The 13651-nt window shown below is 40.9% G+C and overlaps 1 long non-coding RNA gene across 2 annotated transcripts; it reads right to left on the bottom strand.

Moving 5' to 3' along the window:
- Window positions 1–6438: 6438 nt before the first annotated feature.
- LOC113021708 (uncharacterized) lies at window positions 6439–9946 on the bottom strand. 2 transcript variants are annotated; one of them, XR_013909024.1, is made up of 5 exons: window positions 9703–9946; window positions 8124–8217; window positions 7935–7979; window positions 6794–6864; window positions 6439–6685 (listed from the first exon to the last, which is right to left on the bottom strand). It is a non-coding gene; the product is annotated as an uncharacterized LOC113021708 (long non-coding RNA). The 2 variants fall into 2 exon arrangements; XR_003272339.2 differs by lacking the exon at window positions 9703–9946 and having other exon boundaries at window positions 8124–8533.
- Window positions 9947–13651: the final 3705 nt, after the last annotated feature.

The following is a 13651-nucleotide window of genomic DNA, read 5'->3' as shown; positions in this document are numbered from 1 at the left end:
TGGTCATTCTGTTGAGGGACCTTTGAAGTTGCTAAAGAACAGTTCAATTCAACAAACCATCCAGTGAAAATTAATATTCTGGATTATATTTCACAGTTCAGAGTGTGACTCCATAAGGCTCGGTCGATGGCAGCAGAAGCCCTCTTATCTGCTCCGAAGAAGATAAAAAGTTGGTATGATAAGAAAGCCATTCCTCAATTTTTCAATCTATCTTCCTGATAATGATGAATTACAGTAGTCCAGCCTAGAAGTAATAAATGCATGAACTAGTTCATGCATTTATTACAGTCCTACATATTAGTTTAATATGTGCATTGAAGGACATATCCTGGTCAAAATCACTCTAGAAGTGATTCTAGAGTGATTCTCTCTGTGGTCCTGCAGATAAGTCTGCTGCATCTAAATCTAAATTTACCATTTTTAAATCAGAACCAATTTCATTGTTTCTTTGGGACTGAAGTTGGGTTTAGATGAAGATGGGCTTAAACTCTGTGATGCCAGCTACCAGAGAGCCAGAATGATTAATTTTGAGGTTGTGGCGTGAACGAGACCACAGGTTGTTATTGAGAGCCATCTTTATTCATTCCGCGGCTGTAGCTCTCTGCTGGCAGCTGCACATACATCACACCACAAAACATTCACCAACCCCTGAGTCCCCGTGTTTCAACAGCGAGCATGATTGTGGATGCCGTGCACGTGCATCCGCACGGCACCGCCGACCACGCCTCACCACAGAGGTACTGTCAAAGTTGTCTACATATCTTTCTCACTTGACATATGAACGATACCAAACAAGGCAAGGGGAAAATATAAAATGAAACAATTTGGGGGTAAACTACAAACGTAAGGTTGTATTTCAGACCTCAGTGAGTGAATCCAACAAATCATGCAAAATTAGGTTTAAATTTTTGTTTATGACAGTGCAGATTTCCTACATTTTGTGTAATTTAAGCATGTAACAATCTGATTGTTTTCTAACAAAAAACAGTGTGAAAATTAAGTTAGACTTGTGTTTGTAAATGAACCACCCCAAGTGGTGTAGCTTTCTGGATTTTATACTTATTAGGCTACTCATTTTTTTTTATTATGCAGGCATAGCTGGACTGGCCATCAGGCCCACTGGGCCGATGGTCATTTTTCGTTTTTATGGGCCGATGATTTTTATTTATTTATTTATTTTATAACAGTATAAACAATGAAAGGTAAATGGTAATGGTAAATGGCCTGTATTTATATAGCGCTTTACTAGTCCCTAAGGACCCCAAAGCGCTTTACATATCCAGTCATCCACCCATTCACACACTGGTGATGGCAAGCTACATTGTAGCCACAGCCACCCTGGGGCACACTGACAGAGGCGAGGCTGCCGGACACTGGCGCCACCGGGCCCTCTGACCACCACCAGTAGGCAACGGGTGAAGTGTCTTGCCCAAGGACACAACGACCGAGACTGTCCAAGTCGGGGCTCGAACCGGCAACCTTCCGATTACAAGGCGAACTCCCAACTCTTGAGCCACGATCGCCCTCGTGGTGGATAGATGCTGGCCGATGTGTAAAAATAAGTCAGTTGTTTGGTGGTGGCTATGGCGGAGCTGCTACAAGAGGCCAGGTGGATGAGGGAAAGGTGAGGCAGGAGGAGGAGAGACCCGAGGCAACACCGGTCCGAGTGTCAGGTGAACTGAACTTCAGGTAAGAAGTTATGACCTGCAGTCTATCTGGGTCAGATATAAACCAAGTTTAGGTGGAGTTTATTTTTGTTGTGCTGACTTTTTACCGTCAGTTATAATAACTCGGAGTTTCTATACAGCTGGGTGGGTGCTATGATGTTACTGATAGTGAACTTTATTTTATTCATAAGGTTAGTTACTAGAGTTGCCAACCGTCCCCTAAAAAACGGAATCGTTCCGTATTCAGAGAAAATATTACGCGTTTCGTATTGAGGTGAAAAGGAACTCAGTTTGTCCCGTACTTCAGCTAGAATGGAAAAAGACACAAAGGTGGAGTTATTCTGTGTCTTTACGCTGTCAGTTGTCTCTTCTTCTCTCATTCAATCATGAAACTGATCAATGATCAGCTGATCGGCTTTTCTCTCTTGCTGGTTTATCGCCCACTTTGCACAGCAGCCTCAGAGAAAACAGAATGAGGCATCTTCAACGTATGTACATACAAGGGAGCTCAGTTTACCATAAATTGTATGGGTGTGCATCTATTTCTGCATATTTAGCAAAAATGTGCCATTTCTTAACTCAGTGAGGTGATGGTTAAGTTTCAGCAGCAGTTTGCTCTCAAGGTTCTTGCTGTGAAGCTGTAACTGTTTAGCAGTGAACAGGAGTCCTGCATGTATAAAAGAAGTCTGTCACAGGCTCCAGATGCAGGAAGAGCTGTATTGATTTTGATCAACAGCTTCTTGATGGGAGGAACACCATGCAATAGAGCCACACCTCCAGTGAATGGACATGAAAGGTACCTCTCCAGTTCCCGTGCTTCTGGCTTTCCTGACCCCATGGATCCATCATCTTAGTCGGTTAGGCTGCTGTTTGTGCTGGCCTCATCCAGCTCTGTCTAGGTGATGTCTGATGAAGTTGAGACCTGTGGAAAGATGTAAGGTTTTCAAAAGAATTAGCTCTGGTCATTATAGTGCTGTATTCACTGCAAAGCTGCGGATGTTTCACAAGAAGATTTGATCACACTGGAGATGTTTTTTACTAACTCTTGTAGAAAAACAAAATCCTGTCATTCATATCCCGCACAAACAGTTTGCAATGAATTCCAGATTAAGTTTAAAATAAGAATGTGTGCAAGGCTAAGCAGTGCTAGCCAATAGATCCTCCTGTTTGGCTGTTACTCTGGGAAAAGACGAGAAAGACATTGATGGAAGCGTGACTGGAGCTGTGATGTAGCCTATATAATATTTATATTGTACGAACGTGATAATTCTGTATATTGTAATAACGTGATATTATATTGTTCAAACGTGAAAGGTATATTGTTAGAACAATATACTTTTCATGTTATATATAGCTCTATTTTTCTTTTGCCTGGGTGGCAGCTCTACGCTTCCGTATCCGAGGCTTTTCAATGTGGCCTCACAAAATTATCAGGACTACAACAACCATGAAAAGAGCTGGATGGACATTGCTGCTCAATCACAGCTGCCTGATCAATGTTTTTCATTAGTAATTTAGCAAAGTTGACGGTGGTGGTGTGTGTGTGTCTGTAAGAGGGAGAGCGAGAGACAGATTTTGTATGATAAGCTTCATGTTATGAATGCACAGTTTGAGCACTCAGGTCGCATCAGAGCATCAGGCCGTATAGTGTGAGACCCTGCATCGTGACTTAAGAACTTCTAACCCCTGCGATTTAATTGTACAGTTTGAGCAGGAGCGGAATAACGTAACTGAAAAAGATCGCACAGTGTTTGCCCAGCTTAATGCAGACTGTTTAAACTAAACAAGCTGCTGTTTCACATAATAAATCCTGTCACCGCAGTATTGCCTTCTGTTTTAACAGTTAAAGCAGTAGAGACGAGCTGTTTGCATGCGCATGGAACTCAAGCGTCAAGACAATTAATCTTCTTTTGTACTCCACCCATTCACATTGACATTTTCTTTTGTTCACACAACAAACATTCCTCCATGTGTATTAATAACCATATCTTGTTTGTTTTTTTCTCCTTTTTTTTCAGGGTCCTAACTGCTGCTCGGACATGTCAGTATCTTTCCATTACGTGGATGCTATAGGGATGTATTTAATGGAATATTACACTTATCACCTGCGTGCCTTTGGCTACAGATATCGCTATCAGCCTCCCACCCCACCTGGCTACAGTATAAATAAGTTTGAATCGTGGGATGCTGGGAAAAAAGACAAAAAGCTGGAACAAAAACTAGTCCATCCAGACCTATCCAGAACTGACAAGAGACAGAATGAAGATCCCCCTCCTGTAGATGGTAAAGATGGTCCTGCTGCTGCAGAGGGTAAATAACAGTAGGACTTTGTAGCAGTGTTGAGGGTACTGATCATTAGGATATGTGGTGGATTTGGGGTGTTGAGTGTTTGGGTATCCATTCTGATAATCAAAGTGAAGTATAAAAACTTTGTCCACTTAGACTGCTAGTGAACTTTGACAGCAAGACTGGGTGTTCCCCATGCTAAAAGGTGACCTGTGGCTCTGTATGTCAGTTTTGTCAGGTGTTTTCACAGATTGTTCCATAACAGGACTCACCTTTCTGTTGTTCTGAAAACAAAGTAAACCAGTATTTCCAGTGCATTTTTAAAAAAGTGACTTTTCTGTTCTTTCATTTCTTACCACAAAGTCCCAGTAAAACCTGTTCTAACACTCTTTAAGGCTTGCTGGAGTTGTTAGGCTTCAGTTCACACTTATAGCTATGTGCCTGAAACCTGGTTTATGTCAGATCATATTGTTGTTTACGAGAGTTTGATGCCTCCCAAACACTAGCGTTTAGGATTGTGCTTAAAAGCCTTTTCACATAAAATACAAGGGTAGCATCTCTTTACTTTTTATTTTTGGTTGTTTTGTGTTTTGACAAGTTCCTTCTTTGAAGACATGTTTTAAACCAAGACGTTGCATAAGTCTAAAAGGTTTACTTAAGTGAAGTAGTTACAGTTAACTAATAATATTTATGTACCCATTAGTCTGCATCTCTTGGTAAACCAGACATCAGAATTGGTGAAAAACTGCTGTTTTCCTAAAAAGTAAATAGGCTAATCAAAGTGGATCTCCTATTTTTCAAAGTAACAGTGGGAAAAAAAAGGTTTTAAAAAAGTGATGAATAGGTCAATCTTTTATTCTCTATCAAATGAAATATTTTGTCCCATGGATGGTTATATATATATATATATATATATATATATATATATATATATATATATACACATATATGTATACACTCTCAAAATCTGGCAAAATAAATTTTTTTATCACACATTCAGCCTTAATTAAACAGTAACAGCTATTAAAAATGATCTCAGTTGCCAGATTATTAGGTAGACAAGAGCTGAAACAGAATCCATCCTGAAGTTTTCTCTGTTTAATTAACACATCCAGCTGTGCAATGTTCAAACTACACATAAAACATGTCTGAAATTAGTGTAGAAAGAATAATTTATTACATGTGTTCCTAGGTGTACCTAATAAACTGGCAACTGATTGTATTAACATTTGATATAACCGATATCATACGTTACTAAATGTATTTTAGGAAAATATTTTGATTGCATACTCCTCAATAGTGAGGTGACTGTTATGCTTTAAAAGGAATCTAAATTTCTACAATGCAGCCAAAGATTTCACACAAGACCACAGTGAAGGCTGATGAGCCTTTTCAGCTGTTATATGTGATCGGGCTAATTGTGTGGCGCTTGTGGGTCTTTTTCTTTCTTTCTTTCTTTTGTTAAAGAGGACTTTGTTTAGTCAGCAAAGACTTTCTGGGAAGTCAGTTGGATGAAGAACAGGTTAGTCAAACTTCTTTTGTCTTCTCTGGAATGAAAAATGATCTTAATCAACCGACCCACAGCACATTGTTACCTTTCTGTGTAACGTGCTGCACACAGTTTCCTGCATCTTCCTACAGTGGAGTCATTAGCTTGTGCCTTGTAAATTGAGATTGTATGAGCCAGCCATTAGCTGCACACTTGACTTAGCACTGTGACATGAGCGTGAAGAGAGTGTTGATTCAGATGGCTGTTTTATTTTACTGAATCCATCTGTTGTAATGTGTTTGAGCTTCATTCAAGTCAGTGAATGTCTTTTTTGGTTTTTTTAAGTTTGACAAAGGTGGTGTTATTTTGAAAGTCTTTGCCAGTCAGGCCTCATTTGAAGTTGGCACACTTTGCACATGTAAAAAATAAAATTAATAACAGCTCTTTTGCTAGTTTCTAACCAGACATTAAACCTGTGGTAGATGCAGTAATCACCAAAGGTGAGCTTAAATGCTGAAAGAAGAAGAAGGAATTTGGCACATATCTGCAGAGTGACTAAAGGTTTTCATGGAACGGTGGCCATTTTTTTTCTTTTTCTTTTTATGACCACATTTTCTTCAAGGTTAAAAATGTATGAGGTTGATATTTTCAAATATAACTTTGTGTTTACACTTGGTTTCTGTAGTATGTGCACGAACACATGCATGTTCACCAGAGCATGTTTTTTTCTTCTCATCTTTCTTTTGGCTGCTCACGTTCACATTTGATATCAGCCGCATCATTTCTAATGGTCCTTGACAATCTTCTCATTTCAGAGTTTTCTTAAAGGGAATGGTGTACAGTGCTATATTTATATTTGGAACGTATTTATATTGGAATTGAAATCTTAATTGAGTCGATACACTTCAGTGTGGATATGAGTTCATTTTAATGTGTGAGCACACATGATATAATCAGTGTGCAGGATTGTTTTTAGTGAAATGGTAATTTAATCACTATAAATAAAAGCATATTTTATTTTATATCTTGATTTTGTTTACATGTATTTGCACAGAGCATTTTTCTCATCACAGCAGAGGAACATTAATGCAGGGTTACTATGACTGAATAATATTTGATGGGCGGATGGTCATTGTCCACAGTAGCCCTGAGGGTTTACAGCGCGATGGAAAAGCCGAAGTTTCACCATGAGGGTTCATGATACAAGTATGTGTCATGTGTCCATTAAACAAAGCGTTCCATCCTGAGGGGGGAAAAAAAAAATCCAAAATGGAGTCAAAACATTTCCACAAAAGCGATACATAACTTTCTTTCTTGTATTTCTTTTTTCTCAAGTGAGCGGGTTTCTTACCTATGCCTTCCATCATCAGTGAAACCGCCTCCTCTTTTCTGCATACCTGTTTTCATGCAGACTAGTCATACCTGTTGCAAAGAAAAGTAAAGTGCCTTCAAGCTATGTACACTGACCAAGAAACACTGCTCACTGCTTCCTGGAACTAGATTTGTCACTTGCCATGGAATACCAGACTTGACAGATCCACACCTTTTCACAATCTCAGCCTGAGCTCTTGTGATAGGCGTGAAAAAAAAAAAAAAAAATCAGGAGAGGCTGTAGAGAGTGTAATGCTGCCTCTTGATTGAGAGCGAGCAGTTGCTCCCAGCTCATCCATCAACAAGTGTGGTTTACTGTTACTGTTTTAACACCTATGCCTAACCATGTTGTTTTTGGAGTCTAAACTAGAGGTCTGCGCGGGAATGTTTTTTTAGTCCCGCTCCCGCAAGGTTTTGTACCGCACCCGACCGCTCCCGCTGTATATTCAGTCTTTGTTCACCCGCTGCCCGCTTAGAATAATTTTCTACCCGACCCGACCGTTCCCGCTAAATTTAGATCTGGTTTCCAAAATCTCACATTTAAATGGGGTACCACCAAAAAATAGAGATAACAGATAAAACTGCAGGTTGTGCAATGATTGTATTTATTTTTCTTAAACAAGATGCATTTATCTGTCAACATGCAACATTTATCTTTTAACATGGAAAACGTGTTGCAAAAATAAAATAAATAAAAACGAATACAGCATTGTGGCCTACTGCAAAAAGCACTGATCCATGCGCTCAGTGCGTGTAACAGGCGTGAGCACTGGCTGTACCAGTGCTCAATTAGAATGAGGAAATCACAGATATGCTGTTCCGAAAAAATGTCGGGCACGCTATATTTTCAGACCGCCCGCTCCCGTTCAAATTACACCAGAGTTACCGACCGCTACCGCATTTTATTTGGAAATTTATTCCCGCGCCGCAAGAAATCTGGTCGGGTCCCGCGGCTCCCGCGGGACAGCCGCGGGAATGCAGACCTCTAGTCTAAACCTAACTAACAAGTGCTTCCGAAGTTGCTTAAAAGTGACCTGAGATTTAAGAAAATGCATCTAATTCATTTATCAGCGCATCTTCCTTCTAGTGAGAACTGTTCTACTGATTCCAAAGGCACTCACTTGTTCTCCACCCCAACAGATCAGCAAGGCTGTGATCAGTGTCCCCTGCAAAAGAAAAATATTGCATTCAGTAAAGCACAATGATGAAAACTTGTTTAACACCAAATTCAGCTGCTTTTTATGTTAAAACAACTACAGGTTAAATGAGTTTCATTCTTAGGAAAAGTGGAGCAAAAATTCTTGGCATACTGTTTGTCAGAGCAGCATTTCTCCGTCCCATCAGACCCAGAAAGCTGTCATAACTGATGTCATCAAATCTCTTCAAATCACGGTCCGATCCAGCCTTGGGGGACAGGGAAAAAGAGTTACAGTGGGGCAAAAAAGTATTTAGTCAGCCACCGATTGTGCAAGTTCCCCCACCTAAAATGACGACAGAGGTCAGTAATTTGCACCAGAGGTACACTTCAACTGTGAGAGACAGAATGTGAAAAAAAAATCCATGAATCCACATGGTAGGATTTGTAAAGAATTTATTCGTAAATCAGGGTGGAAAATAAGTATTTGGTCAATAACAAAAATACAACTCAATACTTTGTAACATAACCTTTGTTGGCAATAACAGAGGTCAAACGTTTACTATAGGTCTTTACCAGGGGCCTGTGCTTCATACCTTGCTAAGTGAGTTAGCTGGATTAGATTGTTGACGATTTCGCGTGATCCTGGATCGTTCGGTTCCCCGAAGCCCATCCGGGACTTGCTGTCATAGCAACAGTGCCGTAAGCGTAAACCTGCTGGGGAGCAGGTTTACTTTATGTAAACAGGATTAGATCGTGGCCACGCAGGTATGTCCGCGTCATTCATACGAAAGCAACAGCGATATTCCACCACTGTTTTTCCATAAATAAATAACATCAATGTAACTAAAGATAATGCAGCACTTGATCCTTTTATTGATTTCACACAGATACATACAGGTCATTTCCTAAAAAAGGGAAATGTACTATTAACATTCTATTACATGTATGTGATTATTACAGATGTAATTCATATTTCAGAGTAGTAATTGTAAATTACTTCGTGTAATCAAGATGAGAGACCACGGCTATAAAAGCGAAGGTGGATTTGGGAAGCCTGTCGCAGTCATATCCTGTCCGTTTACGCGAGCAACCCATTGCGGAAGGTGCAAGATTGATAAGGAGAGTCCTCAGAATTCAGCGTATATTGCGGGACAGACAGGATCCTTTAGCTCAGCGCGACAGTGTGCTCATAGAGAGATATCGATTTTCCCGTGAGGGTATTATTCACTTAACCAACTTGTTGACGAGGGGGTGCAGGACCACCACCTGTCTTTTTTTTGCTCTGCCCTTTTCTTGGTTGCTGTTATAAACAAACAGATTATTCCAGGGTCTCTTTCCAAGAGACGACAAGCAATATAAGTGATAAATATTACCATTCTGTAGAATATTCTTATATTTCACTTTTACTTGTTCCCATGTTCTAGTGGGTCCTGTTGTGGCTCTAATGTGAAAGGGGATATAATATAACATATTATAATATAATATAATGTAATATAATATTGGATAATATGGTGTGATATGATAAATCTACCCTACCGCCTACTGGTGTTGGCCAGAGGGGCCGATGGCGCAATATGGCAGCCTGGCTTCTGTCAGTCTGCCCCAGGGCAGCTGTGGCTACAACCGTAGCTGCCTCCACCAGTGTGTGAATGTGAGAGTGAATGAATAGTGGCATTGTAAAGCGCTTTGGGTGCCTTGAAAAGCGCTATATAAATCCACTCCATTATTATTGTTATTATTGGATTACTTACCAGTTTGATTTGTCAGCAACTTTCTGCCAGCCCTCTCTCCTTGCCTTTGCAGCCTTTGCAGTGTTCCCTTGCGTTTTAATTAAACTCTGAAACTCCTGAAATCCCTCACTCAAGAGTTCTTGCTCTGCTGCCGAAAAATACCGAGCGAGCTCCTTCGCCATTTTCGCCAACCAATCAGCGGGTTGCCGATCAATGTTTCTACTATCGATGCGTAGCCCCTTTTACGGCACCCAGTGATCGCACATTACTTCATCCAGCTGTACTAATCGTCAACAGCAGGTGTGTTCGGGGAACCGGATTAGCGCGCTCACGGTTAGCGCGATGATTTGATCTTGGATGTTTCATTTGATCTTGGATGTAGTAAGCGACGTACGAAGCACAGGGCCCAGGTTTGCACACACAGTAGCTGGTATTTTGGCCCATTCCTCCATGCAGATCTTCTCGAGAGCAGTGATGTTTTGGGGCTGTCGCCGAGCAACACGGACTTTCAACTCCCGCCACAGATTTTCTATGGGGTTGAGGTCTGGAGACTGGCTAGGCCACTCCAGGACTTCTTACGGAGCCACTCCTTTGTTGCCCGGGCGGTGTGTTTTGGATCATTGTCATGTTGGAAGACCCAGCCTCGTTTCATCTTCAAAGTTCTCACTGATGGAAGGAGGTTTTGGCTCAAAATCTCACGATACATGGCCCCATTCATTCTGTCCTTAACACGGATCAGTCGTCCTGTCCCCTTGGCAGAAAAACAGCCCCATAGCATGATGTTTCCACCCCCATGCTTCACAGTAGGTATGGTGTTCTTGGGATGCAACTCAGTATTCTTCTTCCTCCAAACACGACGAGTTGAGTTTATACCAAAAAGTTCTACTTTGGTTTCATCTGACCACATGACATTCTCCCAATCCTCTGCTGTATCATCCATGTGCTCTCTGGCAAACTTCAGACGGGTCTGGACATGCACTGGCTTCAGCAGCGGAACACGTCTGGCACTGCGGGATTTGATTCCCTGCCATTGTAGTGTGTTACTGATGGTGACCTTTGTTACTTTGGTCCCAGCTCTCTGCAGGTCATGCACCAGGTGCCCCCGTGTGGTTCTGGGATCTTTGCTCACCGTTCTCATGATCATTTTGACCCCACGGGATGAGATCTTGCGTGGAGCCCCAGATCGAGGGAGATTATCAGTGGTCTTGTATGTCTTCCATTTTCTGATGATTGCTCCCACAGTTGATTTTTTCACACCAAGCTGCTTGCCTATTGTAGATTCACTCTTCCCAGTCTGGTGCAGGTCTACAATACTTTTCCTGGTGTCCTTCGAAAGCTCTTTGGTCTTGGCCATGGCGGAGTTTGGAGTCTGACTGTTTGAGGCTGTAGACAGGTGTCTTTTATACAGATGATGAGTTCAAACAGGTGCCATTCATACAGGTAACGAGTGGGGGACAGAAAAGCTTCTTACAGAAGACGTTACAGGTCTGTGGGAGCCAGAGATTTTCCTTGTTTGAGGTGACCAAATACTTATTTTCCACCCTAATTTACAAATAAATTCTTTACAAATCCTACCATGTGAATTCATGGATTTTTTTTTCACATTCTGTCTCTCACAGTTGAAGTGTACCTCTGGTGCAAATTACTGACCTCTGTCATCATTTTAAGTGGGGGAACTTGCACAATCGGTGGCTGACTAAATACTTTTTTGCCCCACTGTATATATATGTGTGTATATATATATGTGTGTATATATATGTGTGTATATATATATGTGTGTATATATGTGTATATATATATATATATATATATATATGGACTAAAGTAAAACAGTATGTTGGATGTGCCATGCAATGCTCAATTACATGGGTGGGAACTAGTGTGTTAGCGCAGTTAGCTCGTTAACGTGTTGGCCGTCTAGCCCCATGCACGGGGCGATCGGCGGTAACTCGTTAACGGAGATTTGCCGTGTTGTGGCGTTAAGGTCATTTCAACGAGATTAACCTGAAAGCACTAGTGGGAACACAACGAATATGACTGCACATTTACATCATCCTAGTGCAAAGACAAAAACAACAAGCATGCTACTAACTTTAGCCGAGTCATTTAGACAGCTGTTAGCACATGATTCTCCTTATGCTGCTGAGAATATAGCCCAGAAGAAGAGGATAGTATAGCTTTTATTTTGGAAAGAGGCATTTCTCTGTAATAAACTCTCTTTTCCAAAGATGAGTGATTCCTCAATCAGATACAGGGCTCGCAAAATCGCTAGCCCGACGTCCTGGGGCTAGCGATTTTTTTCAGATGGGCTACCCTGCCCGTCGGGCTATTGTAGGAAGGAAAAATATATGTCAATGCTTTTGCATTCTTTCGGAAATGTAGCTGGGTAATTATGTCATTGGCATCGGTGAGCCACTGTCAATATGTGACATATTGAAGTCGCGTTTGAATTTGCGCTTGTTTTTTTGCTTTCACTTTGCAATCGCGCAAACTGTGTATAGAGAGCGACAGCACTGATCTCTGAGTGATGATAATTTGCGCACCAATTCCTCTGACATCGTCTTATTAATCGTTAGCTTACTATGCAAACATGACAAGTGAAATCTCCCGCAGCTTAAACATGTGAGAGGTTGATCGCGCAGAGAATCGCTGAGCTTATGTGAGTGCGTATGTAAAAGCAGCAGGATTTATATTTGACTACGATGACCTGGATGACTGAGAACCTTCACAGACAGATATATATTTTAGTTCTGCTGAGCCCAATAAGACAGGTCAGGGTGAAGAAGTGACAGCCAAAGAAAAGCTTACCACAAAACGGAGAAGTTATGACAAATCAGACTATAAGGCAAAAAGAAAGTGCAGCTTTATGGTTTCATGGACAAAATAATTTCTGTGGCTGCAATATGACGAGCTAAATAACCAGGGCTGCACATAAGTGGTCCGCAGGTGCGCATTCGCTGTCAAAATAAAAAACACGCACAAGGGTTAGGGTTAAATTTAAAAACTGTACTTTTGAGTTAAAATATATATTTATAATTTTAATAAATGACAAATTAAAAAGGCATGAACATTTTTTTTGTATCGAAAAAATATCGAACCGTGACACCAAAGTATCGAACCGAACCGAACCGTGAATTTTGTGTATCGTTGCACCCCTAATATATATATATATATATATATATATATATATATATATGTGTGTGTGTGTGTGTGTGTATATATATATATATATATATATACATATATATATATATGTGTGTGTGTGTATATATATATATATATATATATATATATATATATATATATATATATATATATATATATATATATACACACACACACAGTTTCACGATTGAAGTAGCAGCCGGAGAGCGAGAGGCAGTCGCTCGTTAAGCTTAACGCAGGAATGCTTTACAAACATTCAGAGATGGACTTACACACTTGCTTTACTTCTCTCGGGGATAACTTTGTCGGAGATGAAATGCCAGGTTGCTAGCGAAGCTCCAAATGCTATCCAGACCACAGGTCCCGCATGCCACAGCCGCTCTATCATGTGATGCATACTGCTCCGACATGCTAACGTTCTGAGGTGAGTTACGGCGTGTTGCAAGTTTTGTGAGGTGCTTTCGTGATATTTAATGGATCGGATTACATTTTTTATTTTTCTCCGATATCCGATCCAGTCATTTAGGTCAGTATCGGACCGATACCGATACGTAATATCGGATCGGTCCATCTCTAATATATATATATATATATATATATATATATATATATATATAAAACACCCAGCACGCCCCTGCGGGCGGTTTATCCTTCAAGCTCGGGTCCTCTACCAGAGGCCTGGGAGCTTGAGGGTCCTGCGCAGTATCTTAGCTGTTCCCAGGACTGCGCTCTTCTGGACAGAGATCTCCGATGTTATTCCCGGGATCTGCTGGAGCCACTCGCCTAGCTTGGGAGTCACCGCACC

This window comes from Astatotilapia calliptera, chromosome 5, assembly GCF_964374335.1.
Source record: "Astatotilapia calliptera chromosome 5, fAstCal68.1, whole genome shotgun sequence".
Taxonomy (NCBI): Eukaryota; Metazoa; Chordata; class Actinopteri; order Cichliformes; family Cichlidae; genus Astatotilapia; species Astatotilapia calliptera.
The sequence above is the reverse complement of the archived record's forward strand: the minus strand, read 5'-3'. Positions and strand labels throughout refer to the sequence as shown.